At 45.6% G+C, this 21,925-nt stretch overlaps 1 long non-coding RNA gene across 1 annotated transcript in view; it reads right to left on the bottom strand.

Annotated features, from left to right (window-relative positions):
* The window catches only part of LOC144826383 (uncharacterized), a 187,281-nt gene extending 167,407 nt beyond the window's left edge, over window positions 1-19,874 (bottom strand). Inside the window, exon 1 of the long non-coding RNA XR_013609809.1 lies at window positions 19,764-19,874. This is a non-coding gene — a long non-coding RNA (uncharacterized LOC144826383). The remainder of the gene's footprint in view (window positions 1-19,763) is intronic.
* Between the last annotated feature and the right edge of the window lie 2,051 nt (window positions 19,875-21,925).

Below are 21,925 nucleotides of genomic sequence, written 5' to 3'. Positions count from 1 at the left end.
TAGAGTATATCCAGTCGTATCCCTTCCCTATGTATATAGAGATAACTCTAATCACCAGTATATGCGTAGACCTTTGTACTCTCTACCATTCCTATGTGACTCTTAGAGTATATCCATTCGTATCCCTTCCCTATGTATATAGAGATAACTCTAAACACCAGTATATGCGGTAGACCTTTGTACTCTCTACCATTCCTATGTGACTCTTAGAGTATATCCATTCGTATCCCTTCCCTATGTATATAGAGATAACTCTAATCACTAGTATATGCGTAGACCTTTGTACTCTCTACCATTCCTATGTGACTCTTAGAGTATATCCATCCGTATCCCTTCCCTATGTATATAGAGATAACTCTAATCACTAATATATGCGTAGACCTTTGTACTCTCTACCATTCCTATGTGACTCTTAGAGTATATCCATCCGTATCCCTTCCCTATGTATATAGAGATAACTCTAATCACTAGTCTCTTCTTTGTGTAACTTTACATCTTGTACATTTGCAATTTTTTTTCTGTTTGTATCTTTTATGTAACGCATGTAATCCTAAGTCCTTATGTTTTGCAACTGGTTCTAATGTAAAGCACTCTGACACCTTTGGGTAAAGTTCGCGCTATATAAAATCCCATTAAATAAATAAATAAATAAATAAATGCCTGGTCCGCGGTTCGGCTACTAAGCCCTGGCGGTAAAAAACAAAACAAAAAAACAGAATACCCAATCAAAACCTTACCAAGGACGAAAAGTGCAAAATTCTGAGCCATTATTTCCCTGGCCAAACCGTTCCAAACAAAATACAAGAAAGATACATTCTCAGTTTCGCCCATGACTTTGTACCTCTTCAGGACATATAATCAACACATCCTTCCACTAGAGGACAAACGGCGGCCAGTGCCCCGCCTCTGAGTTTCCCTTCACCCACCTTTCATGCAGCAGTCATCTTGGCCCGATTGCAAAGCCAGGGATGCGTTATTGCTTATGGGCCCGATTCACATAACTAACTTAAGACAAAATCCTAAACTTACTACTTTTGGTATTCACAGAAGTTAGGATTTTGTCTTAAGTTTGTCTTAAGACAGACTTAAGACAGACTTAAGACAGACTTAAGTTAGGATTCTGTCTTAAGTCTGTCTTAAGTCTGTCTTAAGACAAAATCCTAACTTCTGTGAATACCAAAAGTAGTAAGTTTAGGATTTTGTCTTAAGTTAGTTCTGTGAATCGGCCCCCTAATGCCTATTCAGCTCTGCGCTGCTTCCCAGGAGGAGGTCCGCGCGTCACAAATACATGAAGCACCGCAAAATAAAATAAAACTGGGTTTTAACCAAGACACTTGGAAAAAAATCACCCTTAAGAATGAATTTCACTTTCTTTCTCCATCACATTTCTGGCCGGCGTCCTCGGATATGTCTTTTAATGTTATGCTTTTCATATTCAACCCCGAGGTGTGATTTCTGCACCGTGATATGATGCCAAAAGAGATCTCATCTAATGTGGCCACCTTGCTGTCTTTATTTACATTTCAGAGCAGAGAAATCTGAAATAAATATGAATTTTGCTGCTGAAGGAGCCGGGGAGTGGGCCGAGTAGCTGGGGCTGATGCAAGGCCAGACCCTGGGAAGAACTACAAAGTGAAAGATGAGGACAGGAGATAAGAGACTCACTCCAGCAGGAACCACAAACTCTCCCATCCCACCCTTTGCGTAACATTGTGAAGAGGCCCCCACAGGAGGAGAGGGCCCCCCACTTCCAGTCCCTGCTCTGAAGACCTTGATCCACAGAATCAAACCTCACAAACTTACACTCTATTCGATGCAACATAAATACACTCCAGCTAATAACAATGTGCCACATATTTACACACTACATAATTACACTCCATATAATACCACTCAGTGTATTGTATCGTATTGTATTGTGTATTTGTAAAGCGCAACTGTCCCTCCGAAAGGAGCATCCTGGCGCTAGTCAAATAATAACATGCCACAAATGTACACTCCACTCAATGCAACATAAATACACTCCACATAATACCACTCAGTGCCACATAATTACACACCAAGTAATTACACTCTACTCAATACAATACAAAACACTCCACATGATTCCACTCAGTGCCACATAATTACACTCTACTTAATGCAACATAAATACACCCCACATAATATCACTCAGTGCCACATAATTACACACCACATAATTACACTCTACTCAATGCATCATAAATACACTTCACATAACACTGTGCCACATAATTACATGCAACATATTTACACTCTACTCAATGCAAAATAAATACACTCCACATAATACCACTCAGTACCACATAATTGCACACCAAATAATTACACTCTATTCAATGCAACATAAATACTCTCCACATAATACCACTCAGTGCCACATAATTACACACCAAATAATTACACTCTATTCAATGCAACATAAATACTCTCGATATAATACCACTCAGTGCGACATAGTTACACACCACATAATTACACTCTACTCAATACAACACGAAACACTCCACATGTTTCCACTCAGTGCCACATAATTACACTCTACTCAATGCAACATAAATACACCCCACATAATACCACTCAGTGCCACATAATTACTTTAATGCAACATAAAAACACTCCACATAAAACAAATACACTTCACATAATACCACTCAGTACCACATAATTACACATGATGTAATTACACTCTACTCAATGCAATGCAACAAAAATAAACTCAGCATAATACCACTCAGTACCACATAATCACACGTCACAAATACACTACACATAATACCATTCAGTTCCACATAATTACACACCACATAACTACACTCTACTCAGTGCAACATAATTACACTCCACATAATACTACTCAGTACCACATAATTGCACATCACATAATTACACTTTATTCAATGCAACATAAATACACTCCACATAACACTGTGCCACATAATTACATGCCACATAATTACACTCTACTCAATGCAACATAAATACACTCCACATAATACCACTCAGTGTCACATAATTACACACCAAATAATTACACTCTATTCAATGCAACACAAATACACGTGCATTATTACCAGTCAGTACCACATAATTACACGTCACATAATTACACTCTATTTAATACAACATAAATACACTCCACATAAAACCACTCAGTGCGACATAGTTACATGCCACATCATTACACTCTACTCAATACAACACAAAACACTCCGCATGATTCCACTCAGTGCCACATAATTACACTCTACTCAATGCAACATAAATACACCCCACATAATACCACTCAGTGCCACATAATTACACACCACATAATTACATTCTACTCAATGCAACATAAATACACTCCATATAAATGTACTGTATGCCACATACAACTAATCAACATAAATGCACCCCACACCATGACACAATTTCACTAAGCATAATTTCACTCGACACCACAGTTCCAGGCCACCAAATTCAACTCCAAACATTTCCAATACACACCACTTAATTACACATCAAACAACATATTTCAACTCCACGATCCACAACGTACCTCCAATCCACACATATTGTGGCTCCACCTGAGCACGAAACATCACTCACCCCCACCATTTTGCATCAGCGCACCACCAAACCATTACCTAAGCAGCACAGTCTGCCCTCAGAATCTGCATCTGTTGATTCTCCCCTAGTGTCCGTCCGCTGCTCGTGTAAATTACAACATCCATTCCCCCATTATTCATGTCCCGCTCCCCCATAACAAAAAGAATTATAACAAACAATCATGAGAACAGGCTAGGAAGATGTTGCCAGCAGTGCAAGTACAAAGAAAATATGACTTTTTTTATGTGAACATTTTTTTATCAGGTTGTTCAGTTGTATATAATGTCGTCTTGGTTTGAATAAAGGTAAAAAAATGCTTTACAGTTTTTATTATGACTTTTCAACATGATGCCCAGCAGCCACAATGCTCTACAACATAGCCAGAAGTTCAGGCTAAATACATAAGGTCCCAAAGGCGAGACCTATTGGCTATGCCAATGCTTGTTTTACGTCTATCTGTCTAGTTCTATATTTTCTTACTGTCCACCCTCAGCTTCAAATTGTTTTCTCGCACTGTCTGCTTCCTTCCAGATGATATTTTCCTATTCTATCCTTTCCCTTTCAAACGTCTATTTATCTCTTTCCTTCTCTCCACCAGTGGACTTCACCAGCCTTTGTGAATTGCTGCTGGAAACGCTGTTTCAGGGGCTACAGGGGCAGGGAGCTGTGACCGACTCTCACGACTGGCCCGGTGTCCTGTAGGCACCGCATCAAGCAACGTCCGCCTCGAACAACGCAAGCTCTGCGCTCACCGACTCCGTCCTGATGCCGTCACCGAGCCGTAGCCTGCACCGCGACTGGTGGACACCGCGACGTGCAACGCTTTGCTACACCGACTCGTACTGGTCTTACCAAAGAGGTCCCTGCTGCTGACTCCGAGTCCTGTGACTGCACCGGACTTGGGCACCACCTCAAACGCTTCGCGACGCACCGCCCGACTCGTACCGCTGTCCGGACTGATCGATGCCAGCTACTGAACTCCGGCTCTGTCGCCGCACCGAAAACTGCAAGCACCGCATCTAAGCACCGTCTCGCCCTGCAAAACAAGCCTTGGATCCACCGACTCTGTCAATGGGCCACTGCCTGCACCGCATCGAGGGACAACGTGTCCCTCAACGCTTCCTTTCTGCACCATGACGAACAGCCGAACCGGCTCGCACATCCGTGCCGGCTGCCTCAAGTAGAAGGTGCTGTGACTGAGTCTGTCGACATTTGAGTGGGCCCGTACTGACGCGGTCCACTGGATTTGCTAGACTCTGTGTTATTTTCAACAACGCTGTAGCCGGACCAGGCTACCGACTCTCACAGAACCTTGATTTAAGCCTTTTTAACCAGAACTCTTGAAATCTATTAGTACTGTGGATTCTTTTTGTCGTTTATTGGTCTTGTGATAACTCTATATAAAATATACCTATTTTTGATATAAAACCTTGTGTGGTGTCCATTTGTAGTGTTGTCACTGGGTTACTGTATGTGGTCACACATGCTTAACTTACAACGCCTCTGAAATAAAGCCTTGCTGCTCGTGCCAATCCACCAAGGGGGTACACAAGGGTTATTTTAGAAGTGTAACCCCGTTACTCTGATTAGAGGAGAGGGTCCCTATTTGTCACAAGTACCTACCTGTCCCAACTAGAGACCCCCAATTCTAAGAGAGAGGGACATTGAGTGCGAGCACTGGTACTCGAGGCCTGCTGCCCTGCTATATTTACACAGGGTGAGTGACATTGAGTGCGAGCACTGGTACTCGAGGCCTGCTGCCCTGCTATATTTACACAGTGAGTGACATTGAGTGCGAGCACTGGTACTCGAGGCCTGCTGCCCCGCTATATTTACACAGTGAGTGACATTGAGTGTGAGCACTGGTACACGAGGCCTGCTGCCCCGCTATATTTACACAGTGAGTGACATTGAGTGTGAGCACTGGTACTCGAGGCCTGCTGCCCCGCTATATTTGCACAGAGAGAGTGACATTGAGTGTGAGCACTGGTACTAGAGGCCTGCTGTCCCGCTATATTTACAAAGGAAGAGTGACATAAAGTACGAGCACTGGTACTCGAGGCCTGCTGCCCTGCTTTATTTACACAGTGAGTGACATTGAGTGTGAGCCTTTCTTTCTTTTTTCTTTCTTTCTTTCATTCTTTCTTTGTTCCTTTCTTTGTTCCTTTCTTTCTTTCTTTCTTTCTTACTTTCTTTCTTCCTTTTCTTATTTTTTACCTTTTTTCCCATCTTATTCATTTTCCCTCATTTTCTCAATCTCTTTGTTTTGTTCTTTCTATCTTTCTCATTTTTCACTTGCAAATTGCCCAATACATTTGTCTCTACTATCTCCATTGCTTTACACGGTTCCTTTGGTCATTTCCAAACCCAGTAGTGCAACAAAACTTTAGTGGGCCTGCGGACAAGGAATGATACGAGGGCCCTACAATGCCAATCCCTCGCGGTTGCCAAAATGTAGAAGTGCTACACCTTTGGCGCCTGCACGCACATGACATCAGCAGAAGGTTCCATGATATGTTTAGCGTCTCTAAGTTTACGCTTTTTATGAGGGAAAAGGGACTTACGGTTAACATCTCAAAAACTTTTTCTATGTCTTGCCGTCAGGGAGTAAAGAAAATTCCTTGTCCTATCTTTATAGAAGGCAGAAAGATAGAGACAATAGATCAATTCCCTTATCTTGGGATCTGTTTTCACAGTAAATGCGCCTGGAAAAATGCTATTATAGCCAGAAGATAAGCCTTTTCCAAAGCGATTGGAGCACTGCAGAATTTTGCAATTAAAATAGGGGGTAGACCCGTTAAGGAATTGATTGCCGTCTATAAGGCTAAATGTGTCTCCACGGCCATTTATGGCTCTGGTGTATGGGGGATTGATTCTCCAATTTCTATACAACAAACTGAGAACCGTTTCCTTCGGTACCTCTTAGGGGTCCCAAAATCAACTCCAAATTATTTTATACATATAGTACTAGGTCTCCCCTATATCTCCGATATTATAACGGCTGAACCCATTCTGTTATGGCATAAGCTCTGGCTAACCCCAGAAACAGCATTTAATCGCAATACCATATCTGACTGTTTACAACTTGATGGTGTAAAGCGAATTAAATGGCTATGTGTGGTGGAAAAAATAATGAATGAAATTGGTCATCCGAAGTTTTTTAAAACCCCATCAAGCTTGGAAACAATTTCAAGGAAAAGTCTACGTAAAATGGTTATGGACCATCAAGAGAACAAAAGATGGAATACGGAAAAAACTAAAAAATCAGTCCTTGCCTACCAACAAATTACTACAGAACGGGGCCTGCAATTGTACCTTAATAGTGACACCAATTGCTATGCTAGAATGCTTCTTTCAAGGTTCAGAATGGGTTCCTTTTTTCGTTTAATCACATTCCCAACTTGCAACGATTGGTCAAGACAAATGTTGCCTTGTCCCTGTGATGATGTTGCCCCTCAATCTAACTTGCACTGCATTTTATTTTTCAAATTTTATCTTGTTCCCAGAAAGATCCTTCTAAAACCAATTCTTAAAGAGTGGTGTCTCCGATCTTGCAGAGATGCGTTTTATCGACTACAAAGGATGGAAACCCCGGAAGTGATTCATACTTTAGCTAAATTCTTGAAACTATTGGTTAAATTTAGGAATTCGATGTAATATATAAATTGATTGTAAATATTTTATACATTTTTACACTATATAGGGTACTGAAAGACAAATAAGTTTTTAATTTTAATTGTATTTATATGTATAAATGAGTTCTATATTTCCCCTAGCTTACTGAAATTGATGACACTGGCTTGATTAGACTTATATCTGTATTTGTGCTGTGTTTTGTATTTATTCCTTTTTAACAAATGTATGTTTTTATGATATCAAAGTTTATATCGAAATAAAGCTTAATTTGACATATGTTTAGCGTCAAACAGAAACAAGCATTGGCATAGCCAAGAGGTCTCGCCTTTGGACCTTATAAGTACGTAGCTATCCAGTACAATATCCTTGGTGCAACAACATCAGCGGTTGCATGGTTAAACACTTATAAGGTCCCAAAGGCGAGACCTATTGGCTATGCCAATGTCGCTCTTCAGGTTTTAGAGGAAGCTTAGAAATACAGACAATTCTGGGAGGTAAGGAGATAAAGGGGAGCTTGGATAGTTATAACACCGGCTTAGATGCGATAGTATGGAGAAGTAGCCCTCACATGTATGCTGATCAGAAGGGGTGTGGGGAAGTGTCACTGGTTGTACTGTTTTTTAGTAATATCTTTGTGACAAGTTCAATGACTATAGCTTGCTCTAGAACAACCTGAGGGTATCACAGTACACATGCTCACATGCTTCTTTTGACGAGTTAGGTCACCTGATTTAAAAACAAGTATTAGCATGGGCAATAGGTTTGTGAGATTTTTGGGCAGATATATGCATTAGGCATTACAACGTTTAATCTAATAAAAGTCCACATTGTGCCATGTAAAATGGTTTTACCTTGTTCAAAATAAAACCATATGTAAAAATGACCATTTACAAAAATAAATGAAACAATTATGAAATGAGACAAAACCAAGGCAGAGATAAGTGTACAGAGGCCGACAGTGAAGTGCACTACATTTTAAGTGGATGTGCGCATATGGAGAAGCAAAATGCCATCACTTATAGTGAACAGCATCAGTGGCTAAAGTGGGCTGACTATTTGCCCAATGATGTATGGTGTGCTCTGTAAATAGCCTGCGTTATCATCACCCCATGTCATGGGGCTCGGTTTGCCGACCTCAAAAGGATTAGAGGCAAAGTGGCCTACTTAAAAAGTGATCCTGTGGCCGGCATGTTATCCAAAAGTTTTTGCAGGGGAAGTCATTAACCGACTGAGTTTTTTGTATTTGCCACATGTGAGGTAGGGTGGAAGAGACGAGCTTGGGGGTGGAGGGAGAAAGAGGTCGCTCGGGATGATATATATAGAAATAAGAAAAGGTGTGGACTTGAGAATGGTTGTGGGGGAAGGGGTGAGGGGAAAGAATGCAGAAAGGGGTGGAAAGAGGAGGTAATACGAGGGTATGTATGGGAGAGTGGAGGAGAAAAGTGAAAAGCAGATTAGAGAAAAATTGATGAAAATGAGGAGGAGCGAAGGAAACTTCGGTCAGGGGGAAAGCTCTCTTCCAAGCCCTTGGAAATCTTTTGCACAAGTTGAAAGAAAAGTCCACAAAGTTCTTTCTCCTCTCTTTGGCAGTCAGGCAACCACTGCAAGCCAATCCCCCAAGCAGCACTTCAGCTTGGGAATAGTCTCTCCTCAGTTTCTTCAGGTTCCTCTCCTCAGTAAATGTTTCTTCTTGAAGTCCAAAGTGATCTAATGTCATGGGATCAGGGTCCCAATATTTATACCCAGAAATCCTTTGTTCTCTGAGGGGAGAGGGGCCTGTGCCCAGTTTGAGCGAATTCTGAAGCACTTTGTTTAACAGAGTTCTCCTTCCCTTTAACAGCACAGGGCAGGCACATCAGGCACCCCACAGGAGGTGGAGCCAGCATTGTGGAAGGCATGTACAGTCCTGAAGCACTTTGTTGACAGTCTTCCTCCTCTTCTTTCAGTGTGCAGGGCAGAGACATCAGACGCACCGCAGGGGTGGAGCCAGCATTGTAGAGGGAAGGCTCAGCCCTATTCAGGTCCCAGGTGCAACTCCTCCCTACCATCTAGAAGCAGATCTCCCTATTCACCACCGGGCGGCCCCAGCCTTTCTCCTGGAATTCCCCCGCCCTGTCACACACAAACCCAGACAAGGAATACACAACCTCGCAGAGGCAGGCTCAAATGGTTAGGCAAGCAAATATCTACTTTCTAAAAGTGGTATTTGCAAACACAGAATATTAAAATAAACTTCACTAAAGGATGTATTTTATTATTCTGAATCCAGGCATACTAACCTCGAATTTCTACCATGTTCTCTGAGACTGCTAGTATTATAAAGTGTAATAATTCTAACAGCCCATTCTGGCCTATGGAGAACAGGTAGCCTTGCAATAGTGAAAAACGAAAATGGCGGTAATTCACTATTAGGACATGCCATACACATCAGGGCTTGTCCTACCTTATACTTACAATGCACCCTGCCCTTGGGCATACCATAGGGGTGACTAATATGAAGAAAAGGGAAGGTTTAGGGACTGGCAAGTGGGTGCACTTGCCCAGTCAGCATGACAGTACCAGGCTGCATGCTTATCAGGGGGGGAAGGGAGATGGAAAAGTAGGTGATCCTTTCAGCTTCCTTGGTTATACTATACAAAAATCAAAAGGGGGAAGGCATCACTTGTCCTAATTAACCAGGGTTTTAGTTCTCTTGTTTGGTTTCAGTTCCGATAAAAAAACCTTATTCACGTACCAACCTGACCCTCTGGGCAACCTTTGGCTGAAACATGTCGACCTTTTTATGGACATTACTCAGTGCGGAAGCCCCATAACTCAGCTTCCTATGCACGCCAATTCTTTTTAACCAGGCTTTCTTTTCCATACACCTATTAAACCTACCGAAATGGTTAAGAAGCCTTTTTTAATACCATAACTTTTTCATTTCTGATTCACTACTGTACTAACCAGTGGTTTACCTCCAGGTGGAGGAAGCATACAATTAAACCCAATGATGATGCTGTCACATTGCTAACAACAACAAGGCGGAGAACCAAGATATACCGCCTATGGAGCCTTGGTACATGAATGTTTTTTTTTTTATCGGAACCGAAACCGAACAAGAGAACTAAAATCCTGGTTACTCTGGACAAGTGATCCCTTCCCCCTTTCATTTTTTTATAGTACCAGACTGCACACAGGCTCTGCAATGTTAAACCTTAGACACATTTTACAAGGCCGCTTCTGTGGGTGGCACAACCAGTGCTGCAAGCCCACTAGCAGCATTTGGATTTACACGCCCTGGGCACACTCAGTGCACTGTACTAGGGTCTGACAAGTAAACCAAACATCCAATCATGGAACCACTAATCAATACATCAATTTACAGTAGAGAGCACTCGCACTGTGGCACTGGACAGCAGCGGCACAGTGCCCAAAGCATCTAACACCAGCAAAAACAAATGATGCAACAGCAAAAAATGGAAGGGAGACCCACGCCAATGGTGCCAGGTCTAACACTCTGCAAGTGTAAATATAGCAGGACAGCAGGCCTCGAGTACCAGTGCTTACACTCAAAGTCACTCTCCCTGTGTAAATACAGGAATTACGCCTCTGATCAGGGCAGCCGGCCTTGAGTACCAGTGCTCGCACTCAATGTCACTCTCCCTGTGTATATATTGCAGGGCAGCAGGCCTCGAGTACCAGTGCTCACACTCAATGTCACTCTCCCTGTGTAAATAAAGCAGGGCAGCAGGCCTCGAGTACCAGTGCTCGCACTCAGTGTCACTCTCCCTGTGTAAATATTGCAGGGCAGCAGGCCTCGAGTACCAGTGCTCACACTCAATGTCACTCTCCCTGTGTAAATAAAGCAGGGCAGCAGGCCTCGAGTACCAGTGCTCGCACTCAGTGTCACTCTCCCTGTGTAAATATAGCAGGGCAGCAGGCCTCGAGTACCAGTGCTCGCACTCAATGTCACTCTCCCTGTGTAAATACAGCAGGGCAGCAGGCCTCGAGTACCAGTGATCGCACTCAATGTCACTCTCACTGTGTATATATTGCAGGGCAGCAGGCCTCGAGTACCAGTGCTCACACTCAATGTCACTCTCCCTGTGTAAATAAAGCAGGGCAGCAGGCCTCGAGTACCAGTGCTCGCACTCAGTGTCACTCTCCCTGTGTAAATATAGCAGGGCAGCAGGCCTCGAGTACCAGTGCTCACACTCAGTGTCACTCTCCCTGTGTAAATATAGCAGGGCAGCAGGCCTCGAGTACCAGTGCTCGCACTCAATGTCACTCTCCCTGTGTAAATACAGCGGGGCAGCAGGCCTCGAGTACCAGTGATCGCACTCAATGTCACTCTCCCAGTGTAAATATAACAGGGCAGCAGGCCTCGAGTACCAGTGATCGCACTCAATGTCACTCTCACTGTGTAAATATAACAGGGCAGCAGGCCTCGAGTACCAGTGATCGCACTCAATGTCACTCTCCCAGTGTAAATATAGCGGGACAGCAGGCCTCGAGTACCAGTGCTCGCACTCAATGTCACTCTCCTTGTGTAAATATAGCGGGGCAGCAGGCCTCGAGTACCAGTGATCGCACTCAATGTCACTCTCCCAGTGTAAATATAACAGGGCAGCAGGCCTCGAGTACCAGTGCTCACACTCAATGTCACACTCCCTATGTAAATATAGGAGCAGGCATCGAGTACCAGTTCTCACACTCAATGTCATTCTCCCTGTATAAATATAGCGGGGCAGCAGGACTCGAGTACCAGTGCTCACACTCAATGTCACTTTCCCACTGCAAATATAGTGGGGGAGCAGGCCTCGAGTACAAGTGCTCGCACTCAATGTCACTCACTGTGTAAATAAAGCATGGCAGCAGGACTTGAGTACCAGTGCTCACACTCAATGTCACTCTCCCACTGCAAATATAGTGGGGGAGCAGGCCTCGAGTACCAGTGCTCGCACTCAGTGTCACACTCCCTGTGTGAATATTGCAGGGCAGCTGGCCTCAAGTACCAGTGCTCGCACTCAGTGTCACACTCCCTGTGTGAATATTTCAGGGCAGCTGGCCTCAAGTACCAGTGCTCACACTCAATGTCACTCTCCCTGTGTGAATATTGCAGGGCAGCTGGCCTCAAGTACCAGTGCTCACACTCAATGTCACTCTCCCTGTGTAAATATAGCAGGGCAGCAGGACTTGATTGCCAGTGCTCACACTCAATGTCACTCACTGTGTAAATATAGCAGGGCAGCAGGCCTTGAATACCAGTACTCACACTCAATGTCACTCTCCCTGTGTAAATATAGCGGTGCAGCAGGCCTCAAGTACCAGTGCTCACACTCAATGTCACTCACTGTGTAAATATAGCAGGGCATATGGCCTCGAGTACCTATGCTCGCAATCAAGGTCACTCTCCGTGTGTAAATATAGCAGGGCATATGGCCTCGAGTACCAGTGCTCGCACTCAAGGTCACTCTCCCTGTGTAAAACTAGAAGGGCAGCAGGCCTCGTGTATCAGTGCTCACACTCAATGTCACTCACTGTGTAAATATAGCAGGGCAGCAGGCCTCGTGTATCAGTGCTCACACTCAATGTCACTCTCCCTGTGTAAATATAGCAGGGCAGCATGCCTCGAGTACAAGTGCTCACTCTCAATGTCACTCTCCCTGTGTAAATATAGCGGGACAGCAGGCCTCGAGTACCAGTGCTCGCACTCAATGTCACTCTCCCTGTGTAAATATAGCAGGGCAGCAGGCCTCGAGTACCAGTGCTCACACTCAATGTCACTCTACCTGTGTAAATATAGCGGGGCAGCAGGCCTCGGGTATCAGTGCTCACACTCAATGTCACTCACTGTGTAAATATAGCAGGGCAGCAGACCTCGAGTACAAGTGCTCACTCTCAATGTCACTCTCCCTGTGTAAATATAGCGGGACAGCAGGCCTCGAGTACCAGTGCTCGCACTCAATGTCACTCTCCCTGTGTAAATATAGCGGGACAGCAGGCCTCGAGTACAAGTGCTCACTCTCAATGTCACTCTCCCTGTGTAAATATAGCAGGGCAGCAGGCCTCGAGTACCAGTGCTCAGACTCAATGTCACTCTCCCTGTGTAAATATAGCGGGGCAGCAGGCTTCGAGTACCAGTGCTCGCACTCAATGTCACTCACTGTGTAAATATAGCAGGGCAGCAGGCCTCGTGTACCAGTGCTCGCACTCAATGTCACTCACTGTGTAAATATAGCAGAGCAGAAGGCCTCGAGTACCAGTGCTCACACTCAATGTCACTCGCTGAGTTAATATAGCAGAGCAGAAGGCCTCGAGTACCAGTGCTCGCACTCAATGTCACTCTCGCTGTGTAAATATAGCAGGGCAGCAGGCCTCGAGTACCAGTGCTCGCACTCAATGTCACTCTCGCTGTGTAAATATAGCAGGGAAGCAGGCCTTGAGTACCAGTGCTCGCACTCAATGTCACTCTCGCTGTGTAAATATAGCAGGGCAGCAGGCCTCGAGTACCAGTGATCGCACTCAGTGTCCCTCTCCATGTGTAAATTTAGCAGGACAGCAGGCCTTGAGTACCAGTGCTCGCACTCAATGTCACTCTCCCTGTGTAAATATAGCAGGGCAGCAGGCCTCGAGTACCAGTGCTCACACTCAATGTCACTCTCCCTGTGTAAATATAGCAGGACAGCAGGACTTGAGTACCAGTGATCGCACTCAATGTCACTCACTGTGTAAATAAATCAGGGCAGCAGTCCTTGAGTACCAGTGCTCACACTCAATGTCACTCACTGTGTAATATAGCAGGGCAGCAGGCCTTGAGTACCAGTGCTCACACTCAAAATCACTCTTCCTGTGTAAATATAGCAGGGCAGCAGGCCTCGAGTACCAGTGTTCAGACTCAATGTCACTCTCCCTGTGTAAATTTAGCAGGACAGCAGGCCTTGAGTACCAGTGCTCGCACTCAATGTCACTCGCTGTGTAAATTTAGCAGGGCATATGGCCTCGAGTACCAGTGATCGCACTCAATGTCACTCACTGTGTAAATATAGCAGGACAGCAGGACTTGAGTACCAGTGCTCGCCATCAATAGCACTCACTGAAGAAATATAGCAGGGCAGCAGGCCTTGAGTACCAGTGATCGCACTCGATGTCACTCACTGTGTAAATAAATCAGGGCAGCAGTCCTTGAGTACCAGTGCTCACACTCAATGTCACTCACTGTGTAATATAGCAGGGCAGCAGGCCTTGAGTACCAGTGCTCACACTCAAAATCACTCTTCCTGTGTAAATATAGCGGGGCAGCAGGCCGTAAATACTAGTGCTCGCACTCAATGTCACTCACTGTGTAAATAAAGCAGGGCAGCAGGCCTTGAGTATCAGTGCTCACACTCAATGTCACTCACTGTGTAAATGTAGCAGGGCAGCAGGCCTTGAGTACCAGTGTTCACACTCAATGTCACTCGCTGTGTAAATTTAGCAGGGCATATGGCCTCGAGTACCTTTGCTCGCACTCAAGGTCACTCTCCGTGTGTAAATATAGCAGGGCATATGGCCTCGAGTACCAGTGCTCGCACTCAATGTCACTCTCCCTTTGTAAATATAGCAGGGCAGCAGGCCTCGAGTACCAGTGTTCAGACTCAATGTCACTCTCCGTGTGTAAATATAGCAGGGCATATGGCCTCGAGTACCAGTGCTCGCACTCAATGTCACTCTCCCTTTGTAAATATAGCAGGGCAGCAGGCCTCGAGTACCAGTGTTCAGACTCAATGTCACTCTCCCTGTGTAAATATAGCAGGGCAGCAGGCCTCGAGTACCAGTGCTCGCACTCAATGTCACTCACTGTGTAAATATAGCAGGGCAGCAGGCCTTGTGTACCAGTGCTCGCACTCAATGTCACTCACTGTGTAAATATAGCAGAGCAGAAGGCCTCGAGTACCAGTGCTCACACTCAATGTCACTCGCTGAGTTAATATAGCAGAGCAGAAGGCCTCGAGTACCAGTGCTCGCACTCAATGTCACTCTCGCTGTGTAAATATAGCAGGGCAGCAGACCTCGAGTACCAGTGCTCGCACTCAGTGTCCCTCTCCATGTGTAAATTTAGCAGGACAGCAGGCCTCGAGTACCAGTGCTCGCACTCAATGTCACTCTCCCTCTGTAAATATCACAGGGCAGCAGGCCTGGAGTACTAGTGCTCAAACTCAATGTCACTCACGGTGTAAACATAGCAGGGCAGCAGGCCTCGAGTACCAGTGCTCACACTCAATGTCACTCACTGTGTAAATACAGCAGGGCAGCAGGCCTCGAATACCAGTGATCGCACTCAATGTCACTCTCCCTTTGTAAATATAGCAGGGCAGCAGGCCTCGTGTACCAGAGCTCGGACTCAATATCACTCTCCCTGTGTAAATATAGGAGCAGATCGTGAGTACCAGTGCTCACACTCAATGTCACTCTCCCTGTGTAAATATAGAAGGGGGCAGCAGGCCTCGAGTACCAGTGCTCACTCTCAATGTCACTCTCCCTGTGTAAATATAGCAGGGCAGCAGGCCTCGAGTACCAGTGCTCGCACTCAATGTCACTCTCCCTGTGTAAATATAGCAGGGCAGCAGGCCTCGAGTACCGGTGCTCGCAGTCAATGTCACTCACCCTGTGTAAATATAGCAGGGCAGCAGGCCTCGAGTACCAGTGCTCGCACTCAATGTCACTCTCCCTGTGTAAATATAACAGGGCAGCAGGCTTTGAGTACCAGTGCTCACACTCAATGTCACTCACTGTGTAAATACAGCAGGGCAGCAGGCCTCGAATACCAGTGATCGCACTCAATAGCACTCACTGTGTAAAGAAAGCTGGGCAGCAGGACTCGTGTACCAGTGCTCGGACTCAATATCACTCTCCCTGTGTAAATATAGGAGCAGATCGTGAGTACCAGTGCTCACACTCAATGTCACTCTCCCTGTGTAAATATGGCAGGGCAGCAGGCCTCGAGTACCAGTGCTCACACTCAATGTCACTCACAGTGTAAACATAGAAGGGCAGCAGGGCTTGAGAACCAGTGCTCGCACTCAGTGTCACTCTCCCTGTGTAAATATAGCAGAGCAGAAGGCCTCGAGTACCAGTGCTCACACTCAATGTCACTCTCCCTGTGTAAATATAGCTGGGAAGGAGGCCTCGAGTACCAGTGCCCACACTCAATGTCACTCTCCCTGTGTAAATATTGCAGGGCAGCAGGCTTCGAGTACCAGTGCTCACAGTCAATGTCACTCTCCCTGTGTAAATATAGCAGGGCAGCAGGGCTCGAGTACCAGTGATCGCACTCAATAGCACTCACTGTGTAAAGAAAGCTGGGCAGCAGCACTCGTGTACCAGTGCTCACACTCAATGTCACTCTCCCTGTGTAAATATAAGAGCAGGCTTCGAGTACCGGTGCTCGTACTTAATGTCACTCTCCCTGTGTAAATATTCTCATATCAATTATGTTTACATGTACTTCACCGTTGAGGTGTCAAGGAAAAGATCAAATGAAATTAAAATAAAAGTTTTAAAAAGTTATTCAAATGCGCAGAATGGGCTTCAAGTGCGGCCCTTGGAGGTCTGAGTTGATGCGGCACAACTTGAATCTCTATGCGCTGTCCTCCTTATACATGTCTACCCTTTCTTTGTGGTTATGTAACTGTGTGTCTGTTGCTTTACTCCTGCTGTACAATAAATAATAATGAAAAAGAAACTCTGACTCTCTGTAATACAGTACTGACTCTCACCCTACAGTTCTCTCAATGTAGCCTCTTCCGGGAGAGGTGTGGCGCCGCGGCCAGGGCGACTGACGCTGGAATCTGGGGATCAGGGTTCGATCCCCGGCTCCGGCGGCAGGTTAGCCCAGCACCATGTGACTCTGGGCAATAGCTCGCTTAATCTTCCCGACGGCCCCCAGCGCCTAGAGACCCTAACGGGTGATTGTGCGCTATACAAATGTGGATTATTATCTTCCTCCACTCTCTAATTCATTCTGCTACTAGAACTGCAAAATAACAAGTTGTAGACTCTTCTCTTCTAGATCCCTCCTTGCAGCACCACAAACCTCATTTTAATATTAAAATCTCCCAAATAACCCTTTCTAAATACTTCCCTAAGGTGCCCGCCTTAGACTGATCCGAAACCTCATTTAGTATCTGATCTCCCATCTAGAGCTCTAGAGACGGCCTCCCGTCTCTCCTCTACCTGCCTCCTGCTGCCATGATTAGACCCTTCCCTCTTCTATCCCTCCATTATCCTGCTCAATCCAACCAACAGACTCACAAGTCCACCACTGAAAGTAACTCATAATTCTCTGTACTAACTCACCACTAATCCTGTTTTGGTTCCCCCTTCAATGCCTCGTCAGGGGTAGAAAGTGCTACATAAATAGAAATTACAGTCACAAACCGGCCACAGACTGACCGGGCGGACCAGCCCATCAGACACTGCCCGATGGCCCCATAGGCCAGTCCGACCCTGGCCAGAGGCCTCTCCTACCCAGGGTTTCTCAAGGAAAGTCAATATGGAAGTCGACAGCGGAACTCCTGGCGCACCCTCCAAGGATACCCCACTTGATTACTTTCTGTACTCTATATCATTAGCTGCTAGGGTATCCTAAATATGTAAAGAATTTTAAACGCCTACTGTTTCTTGTTGCGCCCGTCACTATCGCAGTACATACCTCCTAACGTGTCACTTGCACCGTCACTATCTTTCACGAGCAATTGTGCACAGTATCTTATAGGTGAACAAAAATCTAAATTCCCCTTTTCCTTATTTTTGTGAGACTAGCATCTCAAGAAGATCTTGGCGGGGCTTAGAGTCTCAATGAGACTAACAAATTTACAAATCATAAAGTATCTAAATTACAGATAATGATCAACAGGATACAATAAGGGCAGAAAAACAAAGAAATAAATTATATATCTTATTTATTTGTTAAGTGTTCTTCGATTGTGTTAATAAAAACATCATTTTATTCATAAAAACAATTGCATCATAAAACAATTCATAAGAAGAAAAATATATGTTGACGCGGCGTTTCGGTGAAAGAAATCGTCACCTTCTTCAGGACACTTTTTTCATCATTAAAAACAGTCTAGATAAAACAAAATTTAAAACACTTGTTACAGAAGCTACTATATTAGCTTTTTGATTCTACACATTCATTTTTTACTAAAAGGACAAACCCTCAGCCTTTACTCCACAATCCTATTTGTTTTGGACATTCAATACATTTCTGCAATCTAAACTTTTTATACTATCTGCCCAACATCATATTCTACCGTCATTTGACAAAAAAAAAGGGAAAAATAAATACAAGTCGCGTCGACATATATTTTTCTTCTTATGAATTGTTTTATGATGCAATTGTTTTTATTAATAAAATGATGTTTTTATTAACACAATCGAAAAAACGTAACAAATAAACGAGATATATAATTTATTTCTTTGTTTTTCTGCCCTTATTGTATCCTGTTGATCATTATCTGTAATTTAGATACTGTATGATTTGTAAATTTGTTAGTCTCACAAAAATAAGGAAAAGGGCAATTTTAATTTTTGTTCACATACAAACCCATTCCCTTTTCTACAAAGGGTTCCTCCCAATATATTCTTACCAGTATCTTATAGGTTACATCCCATTCAATGTAACACAGTGCTACCATTCCATGTGCTTGTACATATGAAGTTTAATATGTCGAACTTGTTTATTTACTAAAATACAATTTATTTCACAAAAGAATGTCTCCCTGGTTTTCTCCCATTTTGATTGAATTCTCAGCAATTAATTGTTCTATATGAATTTGACCTTTAAATAATGCCCTTTCTGAGACCTTGTTGTATGGTACAGATTTTTGGCCTAGTCTCATGGGGATATGGGCTAACTCCTGTAGTCTGATACTCGTTACTACTGCACGTCATATCCACTCAAAATACTTTATTTGGTTAATAAAAACCTTAAAAGCACATCACATACAAGAAAAGATAATAACACAATATAATGAAACTCATATCTAGTATATCTACAGCACATCATATAAAACACCACCTACCACCAGCTGGCCTCTAGGCGCTACATTAATGTGTGAGTGTCCATGTGCAGGCTTTATTTCACTAGTAACACATTTAGGGTTCCTCATTTTAAAGCTCTTTTCCTCAAAATCCTCTGAACTACTGAGTTTGATGTCAAGGCATGCATTATGCATAAACCTGTTATAGCTGCTCTCAACATTCAGCACTTTAAAGTGAAACATTAACCAGCCCCACAGTGCTGGTGCTCAGAATATCCAAACCAGCCCACGCCCACTCTTGAACCCCCACTGACCACCTGCTGCTGCTCAGAACCAGGGCCCAGGGTGTGTTTTGTGACAGCCTAAGATTCCTACTCCCCCCCACCCTAGGCCAGGGTGAATTTTGGGGGCCATGGCCTGTGGCCCCTCACACATTTCAGAGCAGTAATCTTACAGTTCTGCAGCATGTAGTAATAACCAGCAACACCTGTAAATTAGATCACTTACTGATGGCGCCAAAGAGTGTCATAGCTCCCAGTGGGGTGGTACAGATGCTGAACATGGCTCTGCTGGCTGCTGCTGAGGGTGCACTGACTGCTGCTCAGGGCTGAGGGAGGACAAGTGGTTGGTGCAGGTGGCAGGTGTGTGTGTATATGTAGCCACTAAAGCTGACTCCGCCCACTGTGTGCTCTGGAAGAAGACGAGGACCAGAAACCAGAGATGAGAACAGATTAAGATCTTTTGGGTGTGGTAAACATACAAGCTCAAGGAAGCTGAGAATGAATGAAGGTGTGGAGCTGAATCTATAACTCAGGGACCGCAAACACGTGTGAGAGCTAGACCGAGACCTCTTGACCATAGGAAACACACGCATGAGAAGCAGGCAGCGGACCCCCACATGAGAGCTAGAATGAGACCTCTCGACCATAGGCAACACGCACATGAGAGGCTGGGTGGCTGCGGACCTCACAAGAGAGCTAGGCAGAGACCTCTCAACCAGAGGCAACACGCACATGAGAGGCAGGCTGCTGACCCCCACAAGAGAGCTAGAAACAGACCTCTCCACCATAGGTACCGCGCACATGAGAGGCACCCTCGCTGCAGACCCCCTCAAAAGAGCTAGACAGAGACCTCTTAACCAGAGGCAACACGCTCATGAGAGGCAGGCTGCAGACCCCCACATGAGAGCTAGGCAGAGACCTCTCAACCAGAGGCAACACGCACATGAGAGGCAGGCTGCAGACCCCACAAGAGAGCTAGGTGGAGACCTCTCGACCACAGGCAACACGCACATGAGAGGCAGGCTGCAGACCCCCACAAGAGGCTAGGTGGAGACCTCTCGACCACAGGCAACACACGCACATGAGAGGCAGGCTGCAGACCCCCACAAGAGAGCTCGACGGAGACCTCTCAACCATACGCAACATGGACATGAGAGGCAGGCTGCGGACCTCCACAAGAGAGCTAGATGGAGACCTCTCGACCATAGGCAACGCGCACATGAGAGGCAGGCTGCGGACCTCCACAGGAGAGCTAGACGGAGACCTCTCAACCATAGGCAACACTCACATGAGAGGCAGGCTGCAGACCCCCACAAGAGAGCCAGACGGAGACCTCTCAACCATAGGTAACACGCACATGAGAGGCAGGCTGCAGACCCCCACAAGAGAGCTAGGCGGAGACCTCTCAACCATAGGCAATACGCACATGAGAGGCAGGCTGCAGACCCCACAAGAGAGCTAGACGGAGACCTCTCCACCATAGGCAACACGCACATGAGAGGCAGGCTGCAGACCCCCACAAGAGAGCTAGGGGGAGTCCTCTCAACCATCGGCAACACGCACATGAGAGGCAGGCTGCGGAGCCCCACAAGAGAGCTAGACGGAGACCTCTCAACCACCGGCAACATGCACATGAGAGGCAGGCTGCGGACCGCCACAAGAGAGCTAGATGGAGACCTCTCCACCATAGGCAACACGCACATGAGAGGCAGGCTGCGGACCCCCACAAGAGAGCTAGACGGAGACCTCTTAACCATAGGCAAAACGCACATGAGAGGCTTACTGCCGACCCCGCAAGAGAGCTAGACGGAGACCTCTCAACCACAGGCAACACACGCACATGAGAGGCAGGCTGCAGACCCCCACAAGAGAGCTAGACGGAGACCTCTCGACCATAGGCAACACGCACATGAGAGGCAGGCTGCTGACCCCCACGAGAGAGCTAGACAGAGACCTCTCAACCACAGGCAACAGGCACATGAGAGGCAGGCTGCAGACCCCCACAAGAGAGCTCGACGGAGACCTCTCAACCATAGGCAACACGCACATGAGAGGCAGGCTGCGGACCCCCACAAGAGAGCTAGACAGAGACCTCTCCACCATAGGCACCACACACATGAGAGGCAGGCTGCAGACCCCCACAAGAGAGCTAGAATAATACCTCTCAACCACCGGCAACACGCACATGAGAGGCAGGGTGCAAACCCCCACAAGAGAGCTAGGCGGAGACCTCCCAACCATAGGCAACATGCACATGAGAGGCAGGTTTGCTGCTGACCCCCACAAGAGAGCTAGACCGAGACCTCACAACCATAGGCAACACGCACATGAGAGGCAGGCTTGCTGCTGACCCCCACAAGAGAGTTAGACCGAGACCTCTCAACCATA

Source organism: Lissotriton helveticus, chromosome 3_2 (assembly GCF_964261635.1).
Source record: "Lissotriton helveticus chromosome 3_2, aLisHel1.1, whole genome shotgun sequence".
Classification (NCBI taxonomy): Eukaryota; Metazoa; Chordata; class Amphibia; order Caudata; family Salamandridae; genus Lissotriton; species Lissotriton helveticus.
This window is presented reverse-complemented; position numbering and strand designations above follow the sequence as displayed.